Source organism: Lepeophtheirus salmonis, chromosome 1 (genome assembly GCF_016086655.4).
Source record: "Lepeophtheirus salmonis chromosome 1, UVic_Lsal_1.4, whole genome shotgun sequence".
In the NCBI taxonomy this organism is placed as follows: domain Eukaryota; kingdom Metazoa; phylum Arthropoda; class Copepoda; order Siphonostomatoida; family Caligidae; genus Lepeophtheirus; species Lepeophtheirus salmonis.
This window is the reverse complement of record NC_052131.2, coordinates 26,954,039-26,969,856: the sequence shown is the minus strand read 5'-3', so window position 1 is coordinate 26,969,856 and position 15,818 is coordinate 26,954,039.

The window sequence follows — 15,818 nt, the reverse complement described above, 5'->3', positions numbered from 1 at the left end:
GGCACCTGAGTCAGTTGTAATATTTCAAATTTAAATACATTAAATAACAAACCTAGCACTGTTATAATCTATTAAACGAAGCTGCTTGGTAACAAAAGGATCATCAACCTTGCTTACTCCCTTTGACTATTTGTCCCTTTTGTTTTCGTCACGACAAACGATAGTCCCTTGATGGGACTGGCTTTTGTAATCAATTACTAATACATGATTAAGTGTTTTAATTATTATGAATGCGGATTTTGACGAATTTCAATATTTAACTTATTGATAACACAACATCAACATCATGGATCTTTTTTTTTTAAATGATTGATTATATATTTATCTGTTCATTAGTCTGACTGACTATTTAAGTACATAGCGAATTTTACGACGTGGCACGACTGTTATTATTGTTATATTCAATAAGTTTATTTTTGAAGATGTTGATCTTTGACTTTTTGTATCTACAAAGTACATACAAGGATAATAAAAATACAGCCAAAAAGACCTTATCAATGACATGGAAATTGCAACTACAACAAAGTTGCAAACGAGTGCCTCTTTGTGTACAAAATAATGATGATTGCCTATAAATTCCTTTGAACATATTTATATCCATATTTAAAATACTTCCAGTCTTCCTAAAAAAAACTATGCACATACATAAACACAATATAACTATTGGGAATTATTGACTCCCAATTGACATATTGGACGGCAGCGGAGAGTTTGCCGGAAACAAAATTGTAGTATGTGATAGTGGTGTAATGGCTTCTATTGCAGGCTTACGAATTTATAAAGACTTTGCCTTAACATTAAGTAAACCAGAGAACCTATCCCCTACCTCTGAAATAAAATGGATTGATCAGCCAATAGGCATCAAAAGAGTAGGAATAATCATGCACAGGGAAATTAAAGAAGTGGAAAATCAGATATTAGATGAATTTTCAAGTGTGTTCTCATGCAAACATAAATTAAAAGAAGTGAATTTCCCACCAATGAAAATAGAATAATCTTGGAATAAATACGACAGACTTCTACATAGGTACGCGCGTATCACAAATATATTTCTATACACAAACCTTAAGACACATCTTAAATAATAAACATCTATTACACTCCCCCAAAAATCATATGTCAGCCAGTTGGTATTAATAAGGGTCTTAATTCAGGTGTACTATTTGTCTCTCTTTCCTTTTTCTCATCGCCCTCTTTTTTCAATACGAACTATTCAACACTACTTATAGATAAGGTTGATAATTTTGGTTAGAATAAAAAGCGTGCGAGGAGAAGAGAAGAAATACTTATGCCATCATTGATTAAATAATATACATCTTCTTCTATAAAGAACGTTATCATTCCCGCCTTTATTATTCAATATTAATATAATAATGTTAGATGGGGATAGTCGATAGAAAACTGAATAAAATGCTTAAATATCGTCGCCTTCTTTCTGGATTTCTGAAAATGGAGGTTCAGGAATTTGCAAAATACTTACCGGATGAGAAATAGATGACTTGTCGGATTTATTGATATAATGTGCCTTTAGTCCCCTGTCTAGAACTACACGCCACTCATTATCCTCATCTCATAACAAGAGTATGGATATTAATCTATAAAATCAAGTTAACGATGAATACATCAAGTCAGACTTTAACTTTGATCTCACAAAGATGCTTATTGTATGTAATATAATCTTATCCATTGCTAATCCTCCTACGTTCAAAAAATTGATGGAGAAATACACGGGTAAATTCTTCCCTTCCCGAGGAACCATTATTAATTAATAAGGTTGTTGGTAGTGATGTCATTTATAGAAATACCCTCATTGCAAATTGTGAAGTTAAGATAATTTCTAGCATGTTTAGAGTCATCTACACCAAATTACGAAATAGAACTATGAATTTTGTACCATCTAACGGTAAGTATTATTATTTTTTCTTAATCTAATAAAAAAATATGATTCTATTTTAGCTAAAATTATCAAGAATTATGATACACAACTCATTCAATGGCAAAAACAAGTGCTTAAATGGTCACAACAACGGGAGAAGTAGCTTTGGATGGTTCGCAACTAGTTTGTCTGACATTAGATTCTTCACTTAAAGACCTGGGTATGATCATTAGGTTTTCTAATATTACATAGTCAATAAATATTACTTTCTTATCACATCACTTAAAGATTAGCTATGGTTGATAAGCTCCAACAAAATGTGTTCGGAAAACTCATAAAAGGCAAAGACAACTAATTAAATGGTCACAACAACGGGGGTAGTGACATTGGTTATAGCATTATAATTAGCAATTGTGTAAATCCTTCATGATAATAGTATGTTGTTATATAAGCATAAATAACGGGGAAAATATCTTTTTTGATGCTCTTAATAAGGAGTAATATCACCGGACATTAATACATAATTAGCTTTTGCTCTAAATATTTACGATGTGATGTTACAAAACTACATTATTCAAGAATGGTTGCCTGAATTGTCTGATCAGCTGTAAAGGAGTCTTATTTTTATATCTAAGATAAGTAATTAAGGTTTAAAATTTGACTGCATCGATTAATTTTTCTTTTTTTAGATAAACATGAAATAAATTAAAGTGGGATTATAAAAGCTGTTCGTACTAAGATTGGAAGAACATATGGATTTAAATCTAACATTATTTTATTATTTTGACATTTACTTTATTATTAATAATTATTAAGATCTCATCGGTGGAGATATATCTATCCTGTGCACAATTGTATATAGCAACTTCCACATTAGGAAAAAAGGTTGATGATTTTGTGTTTAGCAACTTAAAGTTATGACATACATATTTAACTGAATTCATGTCAGAACAAGAAAATATTATTTGGATCAATCTATTATTTCAATATTCTGTATTTATAATTTATTGTTATTATTAGTTATATGATTACAATTGTTTAATTTTGTATATTTAACATATATGTATGATGGTTTATTTTTTAGTATGTAGATTATATTTAATTTAAGCCTTCTATTTTAAACTTGGAACTTCAAATATATTACGAAATACACTTACTTTATCGTTTTATTAGTTATTATTCTGAGAATATGGTTCATAATGAATTACAATTTCATGGAGTGTGACGTTTTCAAATCTACTGTAACGGATAAAAACCATCTAAGTCAATTATACGTAGTATATCTTTATTAAACATTTTGCTAATAAATACTTTCGTTATACCCTCAAAAAGCATAATAAAGCAGGCAACTGATAAATACTGATGTGATTACCAGTGAGAATCGCATCAGTATTTTAAACAATGACACCATATGTCTTTCTCCCCCCCCCCTTCTCCTCGCACGCGTTTTTCTCTACAATATTATCAACTAAACTTATTGGTTAATACTTTACTTGATCTTAAAAGCTGACTCGTGAGAGACAAATTTATTTGAATAAAACATATTTGAGTTATAAAGTACTGGTTCATCAATTAAATACTGCTTTAGTTGTAATGCCAGTAATATGTCTGTTTTAAAAAGATATTTTATTATCTACTAAGTCCTCATATGACTTACGATTAGTGAGCGATCGCTCAATCCTTCAAAAAAAATTGCTCATTTTTACCTTTTTGGGAAAAATCGCTCATTTTGCGTCTTTTGTTTAAAAATTGCTCATTTTTCTAGCCTGGTATAAAATAAATAGACAAATTTAGATTCTAATTAGATTACACAACAGCTTTGATGATATTTTTGGAGAGAAAATCTACCTGCAAAACCTTTCTTTCATTAGTCGGGAAAACAATATAAAAAATTATCTTTTTGGAGGAATACTATGTATATGATGCAATCAGATTTATGAATACATGATTGAATATGTGAGGGAGCAATATGCTAATAACAGCCAATGAGAAGAAGGGGAAATTGTGGGTAAAATTAACTGTTGAATAATCCCTCTTGTATCTTATAACAAATGAGGGGGTTAGGAGTAGGATGTTAGGAACTACTATCACTGGTCCTAACCAACGTGTTGGAAAAGGAGAAGAAGCTTTGGCTCTTCCAATGTGCTGAGACTGATGTTTACTCTCACCTAACGGCTTAAGAGAAGAAGTGGAGTGCGAGATGAGAGGATGAAAAGTTATTGGATCGAGGGGGAGATCTTGTTCTAGAGGTTAAAAACTGGTGAAGAAGAGTATTTCGATCACTATTTGGCAGGAGTATGGATGCAAGATGAAGATTTCGAAGATCAAACCTTACTTAACATGAAAATAGGAGGGATCAGTCGAATGCCCTAGCGAATATTGCCTCATAACCAAGAATTCTAACTCATCAATGAAACAATATTATATATTTATATCGAACTTCCTCGTTTAATTGTGGTAAATCGCCTAGTGAGGTATTAAAGGTATGAGAGATGCAGATAAGGGTAGATGGTCAACTCTGCGGACTAAGAAGATACCTGACGTCTTCTACTCTTATCTTAATTTAGTTGATCTATGTTGTATTAGAATAAACTCCTATATTATATAGTATACTTCTTGTATTCCATCTCTAAGGGATGTTATGGATCAAAGATCAACGTACTTCATTATTCATCTCTGGTCTTAAACTATCTCATCCTTCACTAAAATCTTTTAACTTTCTGCAATCAACTATATAAATGCACTTAGCATCATACTTAAACACAACAAGAATTTTTTTCTAATTCTGACTCTTCTAGAATTTGGTACTTGATGCAATATGTTCGAAAAATCGATACTTAGGAACTTATGAATTCATTTATGACTCATGGAGATTAAGCTTGTTCTCAGAAAAAAAATGCAACAAAGCCTTGCTCTTGTATTGTAAATTCAACCTAAATCTGCCGATATATACTTATTAATTATTATTTTTTGTATAAAATTTAACTATTTCAAGAATTGCCAACGAAAAGACTTAGATTTTATATGTGCTGTGTAATTAGATAAATTAAGAATGGCATTTATTAGTTAAAGTCGAAGAAGACCTATATTATTAAAGTTCAATAAAACAAAAATTGATTATGTTATACAAATAGTCTTATTTTTTAATTAAGAATATCTAAATTAAGTTTTGGACATCATGAGCAAAAATAAGTGTACAAATTCATAATTTATATTTTTGATAGGACATAACAATGGCTCGATTAAATCGAAATGGGCACGTTGCCACTCTGTGGACTTTATTCCGACCTGCAATTTATTTTGACACACTGCCAATTCCGGGTTACCATGGATTTTCCGTAGATTCTGTAAATGAATCCTTCAAAATGCAAATGCGTGTATCCCTCTGCTTTGTACAAACTCTATGGTACAGATTTTGACTTGATGATGTGCCGTGGGAAATGGATAACAAATTAATAATTCAATTATATATATATTTTACGTCTTAGCTGCAATTTATTGTGAATGAATAACATCTAGTGGATTATATAGAGAATAATTAAAAATATTAAATATGTGACAAATATTTAAAACTTTACTTTGACTTTAAACGATTTGTATTAAACATATCATTGGACTTATTCCTAATGAAACATTAGTTATGAATCACGATAATCAAATTTGATCTCCATTTAAAGAAACAGTCTTAGAGTATAAGACCAATTAAATGAAAAATAGGTTTTTATTCCAAAAAAAAATTGCTTAAAATAAAATATTAACCTCCCTTCATTTATGTATATTCCAAATTAATCGAGCTTAAGACATCATTACATGGATTCTTGCATTCAATTCCATTTGTAAACAGTTTCTGCATTGTCTCTGGCTATCAACTACAACTTCAACCATTTCATTTTTTGAATTGTGATATATTTCATACTTATTTTTTTAAGATTTTCTATTTTGAGCTTGACTAAAAAATTTAATTGATGGAACAACACACTTTAAATCTATAGACTAAGATCAAGTCTGCAAAGTATCAGAGATTTCCTTTTGCACCTATAATGCATTATTTTGGTATGAGGATCCTTGGGGATGTGATAGCATTTATATTCATTATCTTCATTCAGAAGAGGTAACACCTCATTTATCCTTGCTAAATACCTTGGACGTACCAAATGGTGTATAAAGTGATTATTCTGCAAAAACGTTTAATAATACGTTAGTCTACTTTTAGCTACAATGTAACATTTATCGCCTGCGTCCACGTTATTTATGAATATATTCAATATATTTCTTTAGTTAGGAATAAACATTATTTTTAAATACTAGATATATTTTTGTCATAAAAAAAGTCACCAAAATAGTGGAGAAATAAGTAATATATTAATAATAATCAGATATTATGTAATAAACATGAAATGATCATGTGAAACATAAACTAATAATAGGATCTTAATTTTCACTTATCCTGAATATAATAAATATAAAGGTCAATATAAAGATCTTGCTAACAAAGTTGAATATGAAATCTTAAGTAAATCTTGTGATTTTGACTATTTTTTCTTTAGATACATATTTTTGCAAATATTTAAATGATACTCGGGGAAATAAAAATTTTTAAAGAATCCCTATATTCATATTACTTTAACAGTTTGTAACATAGACCAATAGTAGTTCTACAACTGATAATAATAAGAATTTTGATAACTCAGATTACTGGAATCACAATAATGAAATATTATTTCTCTGCGGAAATGAAATTGAAGGAATCAATAAGATACAAAAATAAAATAACAGATAACTCATAAATAGGGAATTAAATTTTGAGGAATATCTTTTCTTTAAATTTATTAGTCCAACCAAATGGTATTATTGTCGGTCATACATTTCAGCAAGATTTTTTTCAACAGGACTCTTTTGGGCGCACTTTTTACAGCACAGCTTCTTTTCGCATAGCTCTTTTTAGCGCCATTAAAATCTTCCTTATCTATGTTGACTTTCTTGCATAAATGAATATATCAATACAATATTGAGAGCCTAAACTATATTTATATCTATTTTACGTTACTTAATTTCCAAAATCTAGTCAAAATATTTCATATTTTGTTCAGATTTTAGCTAGAAAATGGCAATATAATCCGTTTGAATTTATCAAAATCGCCGTTGTATTCCTAACATTGAAAGAAAAATAAACAAACAAGATGGTCGTTGCAATTCGCAAACTTATTAAGTAGGGAATCCTTTTCTAAACAGCTTCTCACCATATTAGAAAATTACTCCTGCAAAGATCTAGGATCTCCACACTAATAAATTTATTATAGATAATAACTAAATGTTTTCCATAAAAACTAATTATAATGTGTTTTACTGAAGACAATAGTTAAAATGAGACAAAATAATAACACGATTTGGTTGGACAAATAAATCAAACCATAAAATATGTTCCTCAAATTTGAATTCCCTATTTATGAATTATCTGTTATTTTATTTTTATATCTTATTGATTTCTTCAACTTTATTACGATGGGAAAATGTTATTTAATTATTTTAATTGTAGATATGCGAGATATCAAAATTATTACTAACTCAGTTGTAGAACTATTATATTGGTCTATGTTACAAACTGTTCAAGCAATATGAATAATGTTATTCTTTAGAAAAAAAAAAATTCATGAGTATCATTTAAATATTTGCAAAAATATATATCTCTAAAGAAATAGTAGTCAAAATCACAAGGGCTACTTAAGACATCATATTCAGTTATGTTAGCAACATCATTATATTAAGCTCTATATTTATCATATTCAGCATAAATGACAAATTAAAATCTTATTATTAGTTTGTTTTTGACATGATCATTTCATGTTTATTACATAAATATAATATCCGATTATTCTTAGTATATTATTTATTTCTCCACTATTTTGATGACAAAAACATTCCTAGTATTAAAAAAATAATGTTTATTCCTAACTAAAGAAGATATATCGAAAATATTCATAAATGAATTGGATGCGGTCGATCAAAGTTACATTGTAACTAAAAGTAGACTACCATATTAATAAAGGTTTTTGTAGAATGATCATGTTATACAAAATTTGGCACGTCCAATGTATTTACTAGATGAGGGCTATCCCATCTGAATGAAGATAAAGAATATTAATGTCATTAATGTGTCCATAGGTTTAAAGATAGTGTTGTTCCATCAAAAATAGAAATCAAGAAATTGTACACCTCCAAAAAAAAATCCTGAGGAATTTAAAAAAACAAACGCAGGAGAACAATTTCTCCTGTATAATTCAGGTGTCGATGATGAACATCGAATTATGTATAATATTTGGTACAACAAAAATGTTGGATTTAATGACCAAATATAAGCATTGGTTCGTGGATGGGACATTTTTTATATTTTACCAACTTTTCACTGTCCATGTAATTGTTATGGGGACAGTAATTCCATGTCTCTATGGATTACTTCCCAACAAGTTATAGAAGATTTTGGACTGAACTTTTCCTTAGTTACCATGGCCGAGTCTTCTATCCTGAAAGCATCCTGTCAGATTTTGAACAGGAACTATAACAGCAACATAGGATGTGTTCACATCTTTTATTCCTTCAACACCTCAGAAGGAGATTTGGAGATATAGAAAAAATAAAATATTATTCAATTGATGAATTAGGGTTCTTGGTTATTAGGATATGCAATATTTGCTTAGTTATTCCACTGAGGATGATAGATTAGGAAATACAACACTTTTCAAACTGCCAAATAGTGATCGAAAGACTCCTTCTCGCCCAGGACTAATCTCTAGAACAGGATCTCCTCCTCGAAGTGTCAACTTTTCATCATCTTACTTTGCACTCCATTTCTCCTCTTAAGATCTTGGTGCTAGATTTAACTTCAAACAGTCTCAGTGCATTAGAAGAGCAAAAGCTTTTCCGCCTTTCCAACACGTTGGTTCAACCCCCCTCTTTTGGTCATTGCGTTGGGTAAGACTCATCCGAGAGTCAATTTTAAGGCTCAATGCAGGCATACTGCATGCCATACACTAAGTAAAGGAAGTGCTACTCCTTATCTTAAGACTCTGTGCGTTCTTAGCGTTCGACAAGTGGATAATACAGTGATCTCTTATTGGACTACTAGTGAGGACATGACCTTATCTGAAGACTCTGTGCGTGCTTAGTATCAACATGGGGATTGGGGATCTATTGTATTGTTATTGGACTACTAGTGATAACATGATCCTAACTTTTTGGTTGAAAGTAATTCCAATATAGCATAATATGATGCGCCGAAATAATACTACGCCAAATAGAAGCAAGCTAAAATGATCCGCGCTGAAAAGAGCCTCACTAAAAAGATCCCCGCCCAAAAAAGTGCGTCCAAATGAGTGAGTGGACACGGTATTATTATTTTGTTACATTTTAACTATTGTCATAAATAAAACACATAATATTAGCTCTTATGGAAAGCAATTAGTTATTATCTATAATAAATTTATTAGTGTGGAGATCCTAGATTTTTGCAAGAGTAATATTCCAATATGTTGAGAAGCTGCTTAAAATAGGATTCCTGACTCTATATGTTTGGCAATTGCAACGACATTCAGATATTCGAATTGAATTATGCATAAGTTAAGAGGTCACTTATATATTTTTTTTAAAACATATAATCACTTAAAAGTTCCCAATAACAATTTATATGTAATATCATAACAGAATAGAATATCCTTTGCCGTCAAAACGTTCGGGAAAAGAGATATTATCTTTAAGAGTATCTACTACTGATTATATGTTCAACCTTTGCCATAAATGGAAGATCAGGATTTCTGCGAATGAAAGAAGTTATTTTTCTCAGAAGTATTTTTCCTTTTTTTCAGAAATTGTTTAATCTTTTTTTTTTTTGGCTTCAGAATTTGGTTTAAGATTTGTAATAGTCTCAGCTAAACAATTTAATTTTGATGAAAGGCTTCAAGAAGTTGCTGGCAATTTTCAATGTCGAGTACATCTTGTTGATTCAATTCACATACACTTTTCTTTAACTCTTTAAAATAGGTTGTTTAGTAGATGGCAGCCTTGACCAATGACTCCTAACAGATTCAAGTGAAATTCAAAGAAAAATTTGGCTCAAAAGTATTTCCTCTTTTTAGCAACATTTTAGGGGATTATTCAATAGTAATTTTGCTCCAAATTTCCCATTCCTCTCACTAAATACCGTCTGAATCTGGCTTCCTCACATATCCGATCATGTAATCTTAAACATGATTGTATTATATATGTACATATTTTCGCCTAAAAAATAAAAAAAAGAGAGATTTTGCATGTGGATTTTCCATTACAAGGTATCCTCAAAGCTGTCGTCTAATCTGACTAGAATCCAAACGTAATCTATTCATTACATATTAGATTTGAAAAATGAGCAATTTCTCCAGAAACGGTCAAACGGAGCAATTTATTGAGCGATTGAGCAATCAATCACAAGCTATATGTCTAGTTAAGATAAATATAAAACAATACTAATTACTTTAAATTATCTAAATGAAAATATATTTTTCTAAAATACCAATTGCTCAGTTTTGATATTTTTGGTGCTCAATTTTCAAATTTTAGAGCTCTTTTTTGGATAAAAAATCGCTCAAAAATCCTAAGTCTAGTCATCACGCTGTTAATTTTTCCCTTTGAGTGAGTATTCTCGCCGATCTTAAAGTATAAATGGTTTAAAAATACATTATAATATATATGTATGTGTGTTTAGATATAATTACTAGGTTTTCCCTACACTAATACTATTCTAAATGTGGAATGTTTATTGGAGTAATTCATTTTCTCCCCCCTCCCCCCCCCTCCTTCCAAAATTATATAACAGGCAACTTATATTTTAAAAGGTTTTAATTCATTAATACAGTATATCTCTATCTCTCTCCCGCCTACTCCTCACCCCCTTACAAAAACCCTATCTCTACCCTTAAGAATTCCAGTTTTTGTTTTTTTAACAATTATAACATTATTATTTTTAAAGACAATTTTTCAAATGACTTTTTTATGAACTTTCTTTCAGCAATGACAAATTTATAAAAAATTACAAAATATAAATATAATCAATTATGTATTCTGTATAAAAGGAATATACATTACTTTTTACAATAACCTGTTCTAAACTTGAAATTTTCGTATATTTATGAATTGGAAAAATGAAACTCTTCTCTTATCTTATCTTTATTATATAAATATTCATGGTTTTAGCTTACATCATAGAAAATTTCTCATCTTTCATATAAAAAAAGACCTATTCAAAAATATATATCTCAAAGGTTTCCTCTTCAATTTAGATTTTCCTCCTCAGATATATCAACACCTAATTAATTATGTAATCTTAATGTTAAGGATTAAAATGTATCTTCATTCATGAAACTCCAAATATGGAAAAAATGAGGCATCTTTCCTTTTCACAAATAAGTAATCTGTTATTTGATTGTAGTGCGTGTTAAGATCCAATCAGTGCATTTTTCAAAAATCTTTAAATTGTCAATGAGCCCACATTTTTCGCTTTTTTCTTTAATTGTACATATGAATATTGAAAAAGGGTTCATTTCAGCATCAATCATAAGTTGGAACGGAGGGAGGAGCAGGTGTTCACAAGGTGTTGGACATTATCTCCTTGATGGAAGCAATCAGAGAGTCGTTGATGGCATTACATGTTCGATTCGTTTTAGATTCAACGTAGCCCTCGACAAAATAATCCATCAGACTAAGATCCGAACTGCTGGGGGATATATTTCCTTCCCAATGAAGTCATATCAGTGCTCACTAAGGTGTTCCAAAAAGCAAAATTGTATGGGAGTATGAAACCTGAGCTGTTTTATTATGAGGTTTTCAATATATAACTAACATAACAAAAATCATACATACATCTTAAAAATTGAGCCAGCCCTGGAAGCTTAAAGATTAACTCGAACTTCAAGAGAAAAATTGATACAAATTACATATATGGTTTCAGCACATGAAAACTTTATATTTTAGTAAATAAGACTAATTCTGACCTATATTTTCATTCTGGCCCAACTAAAAATCAATATTTTACTTTATAGTGCTTTTAACTAATTTTTCTTTCATATCCTTATATTAATTTAGACCTCTTTCTGTATAAACATACTAGTTTGAGTTATTTATATCAACTTTAAAGTACATTGTGGGTAAAGTTAAATCTGTTACTAGAAGCTGTACGCTGAGTAATGCTAACACAACTAGCTCTTTTGTAAGGTAACATTTGTGACTTAGAAATGCATTGGCTGCAGCAATAGCCACTTCCTGATCCAATTCTTGATAGTTTAATAGCTCATTGTAATTTTTAAATCAATTTATTTTTAAACCAATAAGTCTAATAAACAACACTTGTAAATCAGTCTAATCTTTCTAAAGTATTGATAGTTTCATTACTGTTTTTTAGTTGTTCACAGTACAAACTACTTTACTTGCATAAAGTTGACATGCCATAAAATGAGCTCTATAATAAGCTCCTGGTTTTCTAACATGTCTTAACTCTGATTCTAATTTTTAAATATAAAATAAAAAAACTCATTACTTAGCAAGAATATCGTGAAATATGTTTATTTCGAAAGGATTACCTACAAAAATATATCTAAATTATGCCTTAATAACTATAAGTGTATAAAGTATATGTAAGAAAAATGCCCAACGACTCAAATGGGCAAAAAAAATGGAAAGAAAAAACTATGACGTCAATAGATATCCAAATGTTGAGAGTTTCATGATTAATAGCTATTTATAAAAAATGCATATCAAAGGTTTCTAGATTCAATTGAGTATTTAATGGGATTTCCTAGGTTTCTTGGAACTAGTCGTGGGCTTTTGGATCGGTATCGAAGAAAATTATTAGAAATTTTGCAATTGACTTCTCCGATATTTTATATTATGCAAGTAGACAGAAGAAGGTAATGGAAAAATAAATGGTTGTTTAATGTTTGTCACAAGGGAATGCTGAATAGACAGAGTACTCATACTCAGGTGAATGAATGACTTATGTTCTTTTTTAAAAGAGTGCGCCATAATATCTTTTTTAAACTTTCATCTTTCTAATATTAATAAACCCGTATCTTACTGATAAATCAGCACTTTATAACTCAAATATGTTTTATTGGGATAAACTTGTCTCTCACGAGGTAGTTTTTTTTGACAAAGTAAAGAATTAACTAATCGGAAATGAATAAACAGAATGTTCTTGAATGATTTTTTAAATATTGTTTTCTTAGGGTATGAATCTAGTACATTAAGTCATTTAGAAAATATCTGATTGAAAAGTAGGGAATAATTCTTCTTTTAAGGGGAGATGTTAACACACCCATGACTTATTAAATAATTAACAAAAATAAGAAATGGCACACGCAACAACCCTTTTCCCTTTTCTAATGGCTATACTTATTTTTTTCTTCATACGAATCCCATCATTATTCACATGAAGTAACTTTTATGCTAACTGTTCTAATGTATCCTAACCAGGCCCGGTGCAATGGTGTGTGTAGGGGGTTTCAGTCGGAAAATTGGGTGGCACATGGCCAGAAAATTCCCAAGCTTCTCAAATATATGACACTATCTTATTTATTTATTTTTTAATTCCCCTCATTGTCAGTTAGTACCCACCTTCAAAAGATGGCTGGCAAAATTTTCATTACAATCTATTCTTTTGTTATTGTGCTAAGTGATACCCTACTTTTGTTATTAATGGATCAAAAAAATTCTTGTTTTAATTTTCCACTGCTTCTTGATGGGACAAAATAGCATTCAAGATTAGCAATGGTTCTTCAACAAACCTTCCTGGTGGTTCATCAATCACTAATTGTAGTAATTGTTGTTTATGTTGAACTGGTTTAAAACGATATATTTTCTATAAGCATTTCTTGAAGCAGATTCTTATCAGACTCATTTTACGATTTATTATGACTCGTTGAGATCCGGGACGGAACATGATTAGAACAAAACGTCACTCAGTCTTTTTTTCACATTTACTAAGTGATCCCAGAATGTTTTGAAGTCTGCCATAAAGAAACATGTGGATATATTCAGATAAATGTAGTGATCCACTGCTACCTCTGCTCCGGACAATCTGGTCAAGGATATATCTGTATCTTACGAGCTTTGTCCTTGAAGGGGTTGTTATAACACTTGACCACTGAACAATATATTTTATGTTCCCGATTTGTTTTAAAAAAAAAATTATCAAAGAAATCCAGCAAAATAATTTGAACTGAATTTATAAAGAAACAAAAGCTTTTTACTACAGAAGTGTCATGTGAAGAGAACAGAGAGAGGAATGTGGAAACAGACAGAAGGAGAATATAAGAGAGGAGATAGAGAGATGAATAGAAATAGAGGAGGGAAAGAAAGTTTTATTTTGTTCAAAATTAGCCTTTTTTTGACTCCAAAGGCCCCAAAAAATATCATAGGAAAATGCATGGTTATTTTATACGCCTACTTGCTAAATTTCATACTGATTTGTTCAACCATGTTGTATTTCATGGTTGATAACACTGAAAACAGACTTGAGTATAGCTTTGTGCCCGTTTAACCTTTTTCCGTTCAATCGTTCATTTTGTAAAAAAAATCCGTTCGCCGTTTATTCCATCATTTTTTTTCCTGTTGAACCGTTCATTTTTGAATTTTTATTTATTCATGTAATATTTATGTAGGATAAAAAGCCCAACCTAAATAAATACTCATTAATATATAAAGCCCGTTTTGCTTCGTAATACAAAAAAATGAGCTCAAGGGCGTAGCTTAACAAACGCAAATCAGGCAATCCCAGGGGTCCTAAAATGATACTCTCGATTATTATAAAATGGTGTACAATTTCTTCAAATTGTTTTTTAATAGCCTCAAAATAGAAGAAGTACTTTTATTCAAGGCAACCTCTAAATTATTTTCAACAGCCTGTTTCCTTTAAAAAATAGCTGTTTTTTCTGTGTTACCTTATTTGCTGGAAAGGTTTACCCGTGGCATAGCCAATATAGGCAAATGCTAAGTGTTTTCAGGATTCCATTAAGTGTGCAAAGAAAGAAAAGGTGACCCAGAACCTAACCCGACTTTCGGGACGGGCTCACTTTTCCCAATTTTATAGTTGGGCTAAGTTACACCTATAAAACTAAGTTCTGGTCCTTCTTTCATTGTCAGGCCCAGTGGGGTTTCATTTTTTTATTTTCGACCTGAATTTTTTTGGAGAGGCCTCTGATTGGTTTTTCATTAGTTATCTGGATTTCTTCAAAAGGTTGTAAATTCTTCTTGTGAGTTCATCTCTGATTTACCACAGTAGTCTTAGTTTATCTATAGTTTCAACCTCTCCAGACTAGTGGGTTCTGTTTTTACTATTATTATTTATTGTTTGATACATTAATGCTAGACTTTGGTGAAGAATTACTCCCGAATTACTTGCCTATATTTTCGGCTACAGTACGCCTTAAATGCACTGCCCGACCAGTTAATAACTGCATTTCTTAATACGAAATTAATAAGTGCAAATCAACGTTATACACTATACCAATTATAGTTTAAGACAAATGATTTGAATTTAATATTGCAATAATAAATCTTCCACGACTTGCTAGGCCCATTCATCAAGCTGTATATGTCACCAGGCCTTAAAAAAATATGTCTCTGTCTAAGTTTATTAAATAATTATTGGTGGACCACTTCCCAAATATGACAGTTTAATGCCTTAGTGTTTTGGAACTTCAGTAAATTAATTACCATGGATTGGAGTTCACGATGAAAAGCTATATGTAAGTGTAGATTATATATAATAACTTCCCCAAAAATAGAGCAAATAAAGTAGGTATGTTACACAATGCTGATTTACATACAGAAAAAAACTTGCAGGAAGCGTGCACGGAAGTATAGAAGTGTTTTGGGATCCCCATAGAAATTCCCATTTCTTAAATGGAAGAAATCAAAT